We start from the raw sequence: 13850 nt of genomic DNA, 5'->3' as shown, positions 1-13850 counted from the left end.
TTTCACGTGGGCTTTGCATAAATCGAGCAACAAGGCCAACAACAAAGGAAAGGTCAGGACGAGTATGGGTTAGATACAAAAGTTTTCCTACAAGTTGATGGTATAAGGTAGCATCAACTTCAGGAGAAGTACAAGTGACTGAAAGTTTGACTCCAGACTGAAAGGGAGAAGGGGCTGGCTTACAGTCTTCCATGTGAAAATGGCGTAGAATATCACAGGCATACTTGGATTGGGAAAGGGAAATACCTTCCTTGGATTGCAAGACTTGAAGACCAAGAAAATAATGTAAGTGTCCTAAGTCTGTCATTTCAAACTTCCTTTTAAGGCTAGACTTCACATGGTTTATAAGGTTGGGATCACTACCAGTCAGGATAAGAACATCAACATAAAGAACAAGAATGATAAGAGACTTGCCCACTTTCTTGGTGTAGACAGTATTGTCAGAATGACACCTAGAAAAGCCATTTTCTAAAAGAAAGTTATCCATTTTGGCATACCAAGCTCGAGGAGCTTGCTTGAGACCATAAAGGGATTTCTTAATCCGACATACAAGGGTGGAGTCTGTTTGTATAAAGCCAATAGGTTGTTCCATATAGATTTCTTCATGCAAGTCCCCATCCAAGAAGGCGGATTTAACATCCATATGATGGACTTCCCATTTGAAAGAGGCAGCAAGGGAAAGAACAAGGCGGATAGAGTTCATTTTGACAACAGGGGAGAAGGTTTCAGTATAGTCAATTCCTTCAACTTGTTAAAAACCCTTAGCAACAAGACGAGCTTTATGTTTATCAACTTTCCCATCTGGTCCATACTTGGTTCTGTAAACCCATTTGCATATAACAAGTTTTTGTCCCTTTGGTAGAGGAACAAGATCCCATGTATCATTTGCCAATAATGAATGATAATCTTCATTCATAGCTGCTTCCCAATTGGATGGCCTGAAGCTTACGCAAAGGTGTTAGGATCATAATCCACTGAAGCTTGGGCCAGTAAAGAAGAGGCTCTCTCAAACTGAGAACGTGTACGTCGCTGATCTGTAGGATCACCGGCAAGATCACCTGCTGCATCCCGAGTAGCACGGACCCATTTTGGAAGCTGAGGAGCTGAAGGAGGATCCTAAGAAGGTGGGGGAGGATTTTCATCCTCGCTTTCATCATCTGAAGAAGAAATATTTTTAAAAGTAGAAGAGATAGGGAAAGGTGGCACATCCACCGAACTACGCTCGCAGGCCAATATATTTTCAGCAAAATTTACATCTCTTCTAATGATAACATTTTTGGACTTAAGTGGAATTAGTCTATATCCTTTGACATGTTCAGAATATCCAACAAAAATAATTTTTTCACTCTTAGGTTCTAAAGCTTTATGTTTCTCATCTAGAATATGGGCCCATGCTTCACTTCCAAAAACACGAAAGTGACTTACATCTGGTTTGATTGAGCTCCATGCTTCTTCTGGAGTGATGTTCTTTAAAACCTTATTAGGAGTGTGATTTATTATGTAATTTGCACAGTTAATTGCTTCTACCCAATAATTAAGACTAAGTCCTTTAGATTGAAGCATACAATTAGCCATTTCCTTTAAGGTGTGATTCTTCCTTTCAACTACACCATTTTGTTGTGGAGTATATGGAAAAGTATGTTGCATTTGAATTCCATTCTCAGTGCAAAAGTTGATGAATGTGTTTTTAACATATTCTCCGCCATTATCAGATCTTAGCTTAAGAATTTGATGTCCAGATTGTTTTTCAACAAAAGCCTTAAAGGCCAAGAACATGTTAAATACTTCACTCTTGAGTTTTAAGAAGTATACCCACATGCGTCTGGAGAAATCATCAATGAAAGTTAAGAAATACCTGTAGCCAGAGAATGAAGCAACTGGAAGTGGACCACATAAATCACTATGCACAAGCTGTAAAGGGGTTGAGGCATGCCAAGAGGCACGTTTTTCAAAACTGTCCCGATGATGTTTTCTGAGTACACATCCGGAAAAAACACCATCTCTGCAAGATACCATTGGAAGACCTGTCACCATATTTTCTTTACATAGATTCTAAAGAAAGCGATAGTTTAAGTGACCAAATCGCTCATGCCAAAGTTTCCTCACTTCATCATTATGAGCAACAAATACTGAGGGAAGATTTGATGACCCAAAGTTGTGAAACTTATACAACCTTGTAGAATCATCAGCAATGCCAGTAGCTAAAATCTGTCTAGGATCTCTTAGGTCCTTAATTACAACATCATGAGGTGAAAATTCAACAATTTTACCTTCACCTAAATGGGTTATCTGATATATAGATAGAAGGTTGCAGGATAAGGTTGGAACACATAATACATCATTAGACTGACCATTGTCTAGATGAACAGTTCCAGTCCCTACAACACTAAGAGATCTATCATCACCAACATATATATTTTTGGTGTTACAATCATTTAAAGAAGAAAACATGGCTTTGCTTTCGGCCATGTGATAAGAAGCTCCAGAATCAATGCGCCACTCATGAGAATGGGAAGAAGAAGATACATTTAGTGCATAGCCAGACTGAGATGCTTGACAACCACATGCAGAAAGTGCCATTCTTGAAGATGAAGTTGAAGTTGAAGATTTCTCCAAATGGATGTTATGCTTCTTCATTGCTACTTCCAAGGCTTCCATCTTCTTAAAGCATTTGGATTCTAAGTGGCCATCTCGATTACAAAAGTTGCAATGTCTATCAGTCTTCTTCCATTTGTTTTTTTTTGTCTTATCATTTTGTTGAAATGATTTTTCATTTTGAGGCGGAAATTGCTTAGGACCCTTTTTTGGTTTAGGACCATTCCTTTTAGGATATGACTTCGTAGGATTCTTTGAATTTGGTTGCTGCTGGGCGGATAACGCTTTCTTAGAAGAGTTTCCAAGATGAAGAATACCAAGGTGTAAGAGTTTTTCTTGTTCTCTTATTAAAGAATCACAAAAGGAATCAAAGGAAGGGGACTTGTAGGCTTTTCCTTGAGAAATGAAGGCTTCTCTTGTAGAATGGAAGGTGGAAACAAACATAGAATAGGCTGGTCCCAACATAGTAAGAATGGAGTAGATAAGGCTACTATCTTCTTTCTTAACCTTAACACCTTCCAAGAGAAGTCTAAGGGTCTTGAACTTGGACAAAAAATCTTCAATGCGAGAAAAATTATTGGGGTCCAATGTAAGAAATTCATTTTCAAGTTGATGGGCTTTAAGTTCATTTTTAATTCCAAAGACTTTAGTAATTTGTTTCATTGCATCATCAGGAGTATCAAGTTCTGCAATATGGAATCTAAGATCTGGAGAAATAGACATCCCTATCAACCCACGTGCTTGGTCTTGCATATTTTCCCATTTAGCTGCCTTGTCTTCATCTTTCGGTTTGGTCTCTTGGCCTGTGCCTATTCTGTAAAGACCATTACTTCGAAGTAAATCCACAATGTAGGACCACCATTGGAAGTAGTTGGTGTTATCAAGAATAACTTGGCATGGACTTTCCATTTAAAAAAAAAATGAAGCTATAGATGCTAAAACTAAGTGTTTTAATGGAAGATCTCGAAAAATTAGGCTATTTAAAAAAAAACGGTTCTTAAAACGGCTTCCGGATGAAGAAGTTATAGCTTTTTGAAGAAAATTTGATGAAGTCGCCGATGAAGTGCGGGAATGTGCGGAAATGAAAAATCCGCCCCCACAAAATGGAGACTTGAACCCAAGACCTCTGCTCTCATAAATTAGCTTTGCACCATGTGAGCTATACAAAAAGTTTGAGAGAGAGAGAGAGAGAGGGGTTGATGCTTTGGGTTGCGTGCTTGCTTTGAGAAAGCTCTTTTTCCCTACAAAACAAAAAACACAAAACCCAACACAGACATACAAAAAAAAATGAACCTTGCGGCTCGAAGTTAGCTTTAGCCGGAAACTAAATATTTTCAAAAACGAACCTTGCGGCTCGAAGTTAGCTTTAGCCGGAAACTAGATATTTTCCTGAATGTTTCTGATTTTCTGAGATCACACTAAGGCACAGCGGAAAAGAGCATACGCATGAGAAAAATCCTTATTTTCTATTTCTGATTTACCCAGATTGCACAGAGTCGCAGGGCAAAGAGCATACGCAGAAATGAAAGCTATAGATTCGGTAATAAAAAAATAAACCAAAAACCGAAATAAACAGAGAGAAAATAACTGTAAACTGCAAATAAACATCGTATACCTCCAGATCTTAAAAATGATGCAGCTAGGGCTACCGGAAACCTTTTCGTGTGGAACGAAAGGGGTTCCTCACTGGAACAGATGCTCGCAACACAACAGAGCAGTCCTCTCGGCCCGAAAGCAGTCAGAAATAGTAGATCTAGGAAACGGTAGTCGGATGCAGTTCTACCGGCTTCAGATTTGGATCACCAACGGACGCGGCCCTCAAATAGCTCTGGTACCATGTAGGAATTTAGAGGGTAAGTTCCTCAGACAGAACACCAAAGGACACCGCTCACAAACAGATCGCAGATCAATACACCAGTACTTTTGACGTGGTTAAAGCCCTCAAAGAGGGAAACAGTCCACGACCTGAGCCAACGCGGCCACTTCAGACAACTTATTAATAAAAGAATGAAAATTTACATAAGCTTCTCTCATGAACGGTTAACTTACAAATGACCCTCCATGCTCTTTAAATAGAGATCATGGACCAATCGGGTGTTAAGCCACGGATCAAGTGTCGGTAATACCGAGGAGAGAATGAACCGTCAGATCACTACATATCGTGACCGTCGGATTGTAAGTTACAAAATGTACATAGTAAAGAAACACACTTTACCTAACTCTATACCTAACTCTATACTAGACCAAGTTGTACTTAACTATTTCCTATGTTTCGGAATATCCTAACATATTCATGCATAAATATAACCAATACCATTCATGCATGGCAACTGCATATAGACATATAACATATGGGTACCAAACCATATACACATCATTCTAGCTAGATTACAGTCATCAATGCATGACCATATCAACCTCACCAACCATGACCTCATGCATGAAAACAATCATTACTCCATTCTATGCATTTCCACATGCAACCATCAACATGCATAAGCAACGCATAATCAACTACACATACACCCCAAAGCATGTAGTTGAGAATAAGAAATCAATACTTGCAACCAACCTACAAGACTGATACATGCACTCAAACATACAAGAATACAACCTAACAAGCAACGATGTAACCAAGTGATGCACAACAACATGTAAGCGACATATAATAGTATGTAACATGTCATATACTCATGACGATGCATTCCACAAAATCAACATCAAGTTCTCCATGATAACCATACTACAACCATAATCAATCATCAAGCAAATGGAGCAAGGGCATGAAATGCAAGTGTAAGAGACACACATGCAATCGACATGAATGCATGACCAACACACATCTCCCATCTAGTTCGAGAGTTGAACCATGCTCTGATACAACTCTATAACACCCTCCTCCCACATATACCCTAGTATCCATGCTAACTGGGCTAAACATGAGAAAATAGGCTACTATGATCAGATTTGACCTCTTATGTGACCTTAAGGAAGTGGAATTGATGGAACATCACACACAGACATCCAACATCAGCAAAAAGAGCCTTAGGAGACATGTCAACCACTCAGACAGCTTGTCCCTGGGTCCCATTGCTGTTGTGGATCTCTTAGTCCATAGTTTCTCTCATGCTATGGGCAAGAGAGTGACCAACAATCATAAGTCACTCTCACAAGCTTGTCTACTAGTGATTAGAGACCAAAGTTGCTAGTTATGTGTAAGCAAGATCAAGATTTAAGACCCTTTTTTAAGCCTAGATCCCATGTCACTATGAAGAATGGAGTGATAGCTTGAAATTAGTAAAAGTACAGGGAAATAATGATGCAAAAGAAATAAGTTTAAGAATAACATAACCGTACCCCTACTAGCCATGACATGAATTTCATGAAACATATCATCAACATGTAACCTACAGTTGTAAACAACAGAATTAAGTGCAGGGATCTCATACTTATCTGAGAATCTCTATGAGCCATTTTTCCCTCATTTCATATGTTGCAGTATCATATTTTAGGCCATAAACACATTATCCATTCATGTACAAGTAAAGGCATGTTGAAAGCCATACATATTTGTTGTCATAAAATATACATATAACCAACATAATAGAAACATAATTACCATAAAAATGTCAGTCATCAAAATCCACATATACATCAATACATTTACACATGAAAATCAAGGGAATGAATTTCTCATTAATGAATGCACTGAACCAAGTGGATATGGGAATCCCAATGTCCACCCGACCATAGATTAGCTGAGCCAAGTCTCCCTTCAACCAATCACCCTATTTCCATATTCCAAGCATGAATGTGGGACTCATAGAGCACATCAAGAACACTAATCAACATGGATGAAACTAGAGTTCTCTGCCTACACCATGAGGAATTTGAGTGCCTCATAGTTTCTGAGGCTTTACCGTGCATCCACATTCTGATCTAGGGATCACTAGGCCCTATACCAAGACGTACCCTTGAGGCTTTACCATGCATCATATCTTGCGATCACTAGGCCCAACAGAGACAAAATCCACCTTTTGTCTTTAATGTATATCGCACCATTCATGGACAACGATTCCTAGGCCAACAATGCACATAATCTAACTTTACTGCAACCCACAATCTAGTTCATGGGTTACTAGGCCAGTGGCTTTCTGATACTCAGTCTCGTTCAGCGACCAGTCAAAATATGTCTTTCTCAATTTGGAGATCCACCCCACTCATCTTCGAATCCAATCTGACCATCCCACATAAACCAAATGAGAGAACACGTCTCATCAAATCTATCAGGAAATGGCAATGCTAGACTAAAAATATTGTCACACCTGGAAAACCCCATGCCATGGTAGAAAAGAAACACATGAAATCCCATGTATGCCAAATCTAGTAATTAAAATACACATGCAAGTCAATACTTGCAATGAAGTATGTTGTAGTTGCTTTATCTCGCCTTTCCCTACTTGATATTTTCCTCTTCTTGCCTTGTTTTCCTTTCTTTCTCCAATGCCAAAATGCTCCAAGAAACTCTAAGTGTCCAAGAGTGAGAGAGAGAGAGAGAGCGAGAATAATGAGAGAGCTCCAAAACTCAACTAACAAAAGCTTACACAGACCAAGCTTTCCATCTAATCCTAGGAAGATTTTTTGTAAATGAGGCCTCAAATTTCTTCATTTTCTGTTAGTTTCCTTCAATTTCCTCCTTACATGTAACCTGTGACCTTTCACCTTCCTTTTCTACTAATTTCCTTTATTTTCATAAATAAAATGTCAATAAATTCCTTATTCATTTCTGAAGCCTTATCTGTTACCTTTGCCAATTTCCTTAGCCATAAAAAACCAAATGAACACCCCTTAGGATGTCTTTCCCAACATTAAACTTAGAATACATGTCCCATCATCCGTGGTATTTATATCTTTTTACATAGAATTTTCACGAGGATTGTTACACCTGATCTAGAGGTAGGCCTGAAAAGGTGGCTCTGATCCTGGTATGGCATGCTCAGAATTGGAGAAATTGGGATACAATGGCACAAATGCAGTGTTGTGCATGTGGTTGGATACCTATAACTGCATGCATGCCTTGTTGTGGGTGCAATTATGCACCTAGCGAAGAGAAAAATGGTTACAACTTAGGGTTTGGTCAAATGGGGTGGTTGTTGAGCCTCTGAATGACATGTAGCCCCTGTAGGATATGAGTATGTGGTCGGTTTGTTGGCCCCACATCCTTAATTGGATGTAGGAGTTCAGGTCATGTCATAGTAACTCCTTGTCTCATGTTTACCCTCGGAGGCTGGTGAAATTGGGTAAATGTGGGAGGGTTGGTTTCACAGTCCTTTACAGCTTAACTTTAGGTTGTATTTCACTAAATACTTGAAGAAGAATTCTTTGTGGGTGTTAGAGTCTTTTGCATCATTATTCAAATTTTGAGAGGAAGAAAAATGTGAACTTTTATTCATGCAATCTTCCGATATTGGAGGAATTGAAATAAGAAGTGAAGGGTTTATGTTTCTAATCCCCGAAAATATGATAAGGAAGTTGATTATAGGTAATTTTTTGCTCATATAAAAAAATATAACCTTGGGCCTAGAAAATATATTTTCACTTGATTTCCTCTTATTTGATAAGGAGGATTGTTTAGACTTACATAGAAGAAATTTCCACCCTTGTTGACAAAAGGTTTCTCCATTACTGTTTCTTTGTGATGGATTTATTCCAAAGAATGAATAACAACTACCCTAAAACCTTCCTATAGTCAACTAGTAGCTTCCTTGTCCTTCAACTCCTTTGAATATTTTGAGTTTATATTTTCTTCTTTGGAATTTTCCTCCCACAGAAAGGATTCATGTGCTATAGAAACCCCTAGACGATGTCTTACTTCTTTGTACTTACATCCACTTCCATTTAAATTGAAGTTACAAATTTAAATTGTGCTTTATATAGCATTCAAAAATACAATATAAACAAAAAAAATTACACTTTGTATTTTACATTTTAAAAAAAATTGCACCTAAAAAAATTAATCCTTTAACTCGTCTTAAATATGTAATTAGATGAATATAAATTAGTTACATGAAAATAAAACCATGTTTCAATACATAATCCAGAAAGCCACTCCTAATTTGATTTATTGTATAAATTTTCAAGGAAAGACTAAGAGGAACATCTCCATCTTACAAAACTCTACCAAAATTATTTATCATTTGTCTTCCACATCTTTATGCGTAAAAAGTAGGCTCAATGAGCTTTGGATGAAGATAATTTTTGATGCGCCAATTCAAAACCTAATCACACGGCCTTGAACCTTTTTGAACTAAAATGTTGAAAATGAGTCCTTTCGTATCTAGTCGAGTTATTTTCCACATGTTCTTAAACGATAACCTTTTCTAACTGTCTATCTTTATCTAGAAGCCGCCACTCCATTCAAAATAAGTCCACTGAAGATCGATCAAATTTTTTAATGAAAAAAAGTTGGGGAAATAATTATTAAAAATTAAACAAATCAATATTGAACACATGAAGAAAATATGAATCGACAAGTGTAGTGTGTTTTATTTTATCTATCTATATAAGCTTTTTCATTGTTTTGTTTAATATTTTAATTTTAATTTTAATTTTAATATAATATATATATATATATATATATATATATAATAAAATTAAGAATGAATCAATTGAATTGAATTATCCCTGTACCTAAAAAAATTCAAAATATGATTGAAATTATTGGAAATTTGGTATTTGACATTTTGTATTATAATTTTTGTTATTAATATTGAATAAAATTGATCTATTTTTTAATTACATTATATAAATGTTTTATATTTGTTAAAGGTTTAACATTATTAATTTAAATTTAAAATAAATTATTTTTAATAATGAAATAACTATAGATTTATTTTTTAATCTCCTTTTATTTATTAATAATTTTATTCCCAATAAATAAAATTTTAAAAAATATAAAATTTTAAAAATACAGCACTTATATATATATTTAATATTTATAATTAGATGTTATATTAAATAGTAATATATTGATTATCATTAATATTTATTAATATGTTTTATTATATTTTAGGAGGGTAATAGATTATTTGAATTATTAAAATTTTATTTTTATGTTTAGAAAATATTAAAAGAAGTGTTTCAAGATTAAGGAGGTTAGTAATTTTATATATATTTTAAAATTTAGATTTAATATATATTGGACAATATAAGATAATGTATTTGTTATATTTAAATTTTTTAATTTTATAAAGATGAGAAGCATTTTTTTTACACTAATCAAGATAATAGATGTTTTTTGTTTTCAAGATTTTGGTACATCACCTCTTTATAGTATTTTAATTTTCTTTTTTCTTCAAATTATCTATCACACTACAACTTATGATTACATTTTTATGTAATAATATTTTTAATATGATCTTTTTTTTTGCAAAATGATCTTTTCCTCTATTTTTTAATAGTCTAGTCAAGAATGGGTGTATTCTATCCCCACTCTAGTTGAAGGTGATATTGGCTAGAGTTTGATGTAACTTAAGGAACCTTCATGTATTAGATGTTGTTTAATTTATTGTTATGTATATGTGTTTACATCCATGCTCTCTCGCTCAATCTGAGGAAGAATAGCTTCAAAGAGAAGGGTAAGATATGGTGTATTTTCTTTAATTTTGATATTAAAGATCACAAATTTCTTGTGGATATGTTTTATCTTTCTATGTCACCCTCTTGAGATACTATATCCGATAACCCGCAACTATATAAGTTAATAACAATAATAAGTGTCTCAAACATTACAATTATTTTCAACTTCATAATATTTTTTCCACCCTCCATTAATGCTTTTCTCAATGCTATAATACCCATGGATGTTGTGATGATTCCAAGATATTTTTGTGAAGGTAATTCCTCAAGTTATTATTTTTATTATTTATTATATAAAAAATATAATGTATAATTGTTTTAGATTTAACTATCATGACTTATTTTTTTTACTATTTACAGTAATACCCATCATAAAATAGAAATATTCCAAGATTCCTCATTCTAATTTATTTCCAATTTTATATTTGTGCCAAGAAGTCCCCTACAATCTAATACGCAAGTGATATTATAAAACATTATATAATTTTATGTAATGTAACCTATTAAAAAATAATAATTATTAAGATAAATTTGAGTTAGTCATTTTATAGATTTACTAATAGTCATATAATCCATTATAAAAATGCAAGCATTTTAGCTTTAATTCATTTTGATATTTCTAAATACTTGCTAAATCCAAATTTAAAATAAATCTATATTCATATATAAGCATTCAAACTAAAAAAAATATTTCATTTTAATTATTACTAATAAATATAAATATAATTAAAAAATTATACATATTAAAAAGCTATTAAAACCATAAAAATAAGTTGTAATACAAATTTTGTAGACGGCCAAAATCATATCCTACCATTATTTTAAAAATGTTTTTATCTTTGAAAAATCCACATTGCAATGTTGAAATAAATAGTTACTCTTTTTTTTTGTTGTTTAATCCCGTATCATAACAAAACTACAATAAAATACCAGAGAACCAACTATAATATTTGTGAAAAAATCATTTTGTGATCATGATGTAAAGAAGATAATGGTACTCAAGTGAATGAAATGCATACTTATACTCTTCATTTTAAATAAATTATAAGTAAACCTTCTATTACTAACGAGTTAAAGTTAACCACTTGAATATCCAAGACTCAATATAATGTTGTGTGAATATATGCAAGATTATGTGTATATATGTTGACCTCTCAATATCGGATTTATGTTACATAATCGGTTTAAATTTAGTTATTATGTTTTCTTAAGTAAGGAAAATGTAATCATATAAATTGTTTTGTAATAACAATAAATAAATTGAAAATTGAACTGGTTAAATTAATTGTTTGTTTAAAATATTTGTATAAATTTTGGTAGGTAATAATTACTAGTAAAACTATACATTTATAGTTTTATTTTTACATAAATGTATATGAAAATATAAATAATAGTGGGAGCTAACTCTTACTAGGTATATTTATTTATATCTTATTTCTATCAATTTTTTTATGCAAAGAATTGCTTAAATTATAGTGAAAAGTAAATGATGATAAATGTTTCATTTTTAAGAATTTTATTTTTGAATGGTTTTTCTGTAAAACTTAAAAGTAAAACATCACTTTACAATCATGCATGAATATTGCAAACATATCCATAAATTGCGTGTGTAAAGAAAAAGACAATATTAATAATAAAATTTTCTTATAGTTGAAATATTTTATTTGTGTGATGTTCAAAACTATCATAGGTTATTTAAATCTAGCTCTATCAACAATATAGAGGAATCAAATCTCTCTAAGTGCAAACATTTTTTTAACTTTTGTACTTAAAAGAAATTTACATTTTGAGAAATTCTCCGCATGTAGTAGAATGAAAATTAGATAAATAAATACATATTTTAAATTATATTAATTTGAATTAATTATCTAACTTGCCATAGTTAAACAATTATTCTATCAACTCTATTATAGCTATGTAAAAATATTACATCGAGCCAACCATATGTGAAGATTTCCTTTGTATTAACACATTATAGTAATATTTGTTTAATAAACTAACATCATTTTTACATAAGAAATAAACTATATCAATGTAAAGTTTTCAAAGAGAGAATGAGGATTGTCACTTTGACATACAAGGTTAGGACATTTTTAATTTTTATTTAATTTATATTTCTTTTTTAAATATCAACATCGAGTGAACCATATGTGAAGATTTTTTTTAGAATTAATGGAGAATAGGATATTATTGTTACATAGTTGACTATTTATTTTTCATAATCGTTTAGTTCCTATCTTCTAGGAATATGATTTACTGTCCCTAACTAATTGTAACTACTTAATACTCATATTAATGTCAAGTTATGTGTGGCGTTTTACTTGAGGTAGCTCTTGGTGATCGGCACCTGTGAGCTCCTCTTATTCTAGTTTCATTATTTCTTGTTTTTCCTGTGCAACTCGTGACATGGTATCAAACCTGCGGGACTGAGGAAGCCTGTAACCCTGAGTGGTGGCAGAAGTTTTATGAGCGTATTTGGAGGGCGATCAGTGCGGATTTTAAAGTGATAGTCGCGCCAATTCACTTCTGGACTTACGCATTTTTTTGTGTCCAAAACGGCACGAGTACGAAAGTGAAAATCGTGCAGATTGTCTGTTGTAAAATGCTGCGAAACTGCATCTTGGAAGGCAGTGAATAGTGATCCGTGGGGGTGGAGAAAAGTCAACAAAAAAAATTGTTCTTCATTGCCAACCAGGGTAGGAGAGTTGTTGTAGATAGCTTCAGGCATTGCTGCGGAGGCAGCGTTTGACCGATCACCAGATCGTGGTGGGTCACCTTCAATTTTGTGGCTGCAGAGAAGCTTTTGAGCGTGGAGGTCGTCATCCAGGGGGCGATCCACAAACTGCATAGGAGGCGTGCAGGTGTATAGGAGGTCGCCATCTACGTGACAGCTTGAGGCCGAATATCTCATGTGAAATCCGTCAATTGGCATGGATCGCTGTGAACGTTTCTCCTATATGTTTTGGTGTGGCCGTCGATTTTCGTGGATTGGCGTGGACGACACGATTGCAACTATGAAGTGCTGAATCCTGATCTAGAATTGGGGAGACATCCGTGGAGTTGTCGGAAGGAGCCATGTTATGTGAAGTAATGGTCTGGCCACTGCTGGATGTAACCTGAAATGATAGAGTGGTCGAACACATCTTTCAAGAATAAAAGAAGTGTTGTTTTTTTTTAATCTGTACACATCACGAATATGGTTGTGGTATTCACGAATTAAGTTTTTTTTTAATTAAAGTTTAGTTGATTCTTTATTTAAAAAAAAATGGGGATGTTTTTTATTTTGATAGAAAGAAGGTGATTGATTATCTTTTAATGGAATTGAAGCAACCCTTTTTTTAAGGAAAAAAAAGGGCAGGATTAGAAAAAAGAATGGTGGATCTAGGCTCAGTTTTTGTTATAGATCTGGCGTTTGGTAGTGTTTTTTAAGATTTGGGGTTGTTCTTTTAAATTGTTTGGGTTGGAAATTTTTTTATTCATTCAAAATGAATAATCAAATTGCGGAAGCTTATCTCAATGAAAGTAATAAGCTTGATGGTTCGAATTACACCAACTAAAATTTTAAGCTCCATACTTTGCTTGAGGGACAGAATGCCTATGGCATTGCCACTGGTGAT

Source organism: Pinus tabuliformis, chromosome 6 (genome assembly GCF_031772625.1).
Source record: "Pinus tabuliformis cultivar Carrire ecotype Pingquan chromosome 6, CPIR1, whole genome shotgun sequence".
NCBI classification, from domain to species: domain Eukaryota; kingdom Viridiplantae; phylum Streptophyta; class Pinopsida; order Pinales; family Pinaceae; genus Pinus; species Pinus tabuliformis.
The sequence above is the reverse complement of the archived record's forward strand: the minus strand, read 5'-3'. Positions refer to the sequence as shown.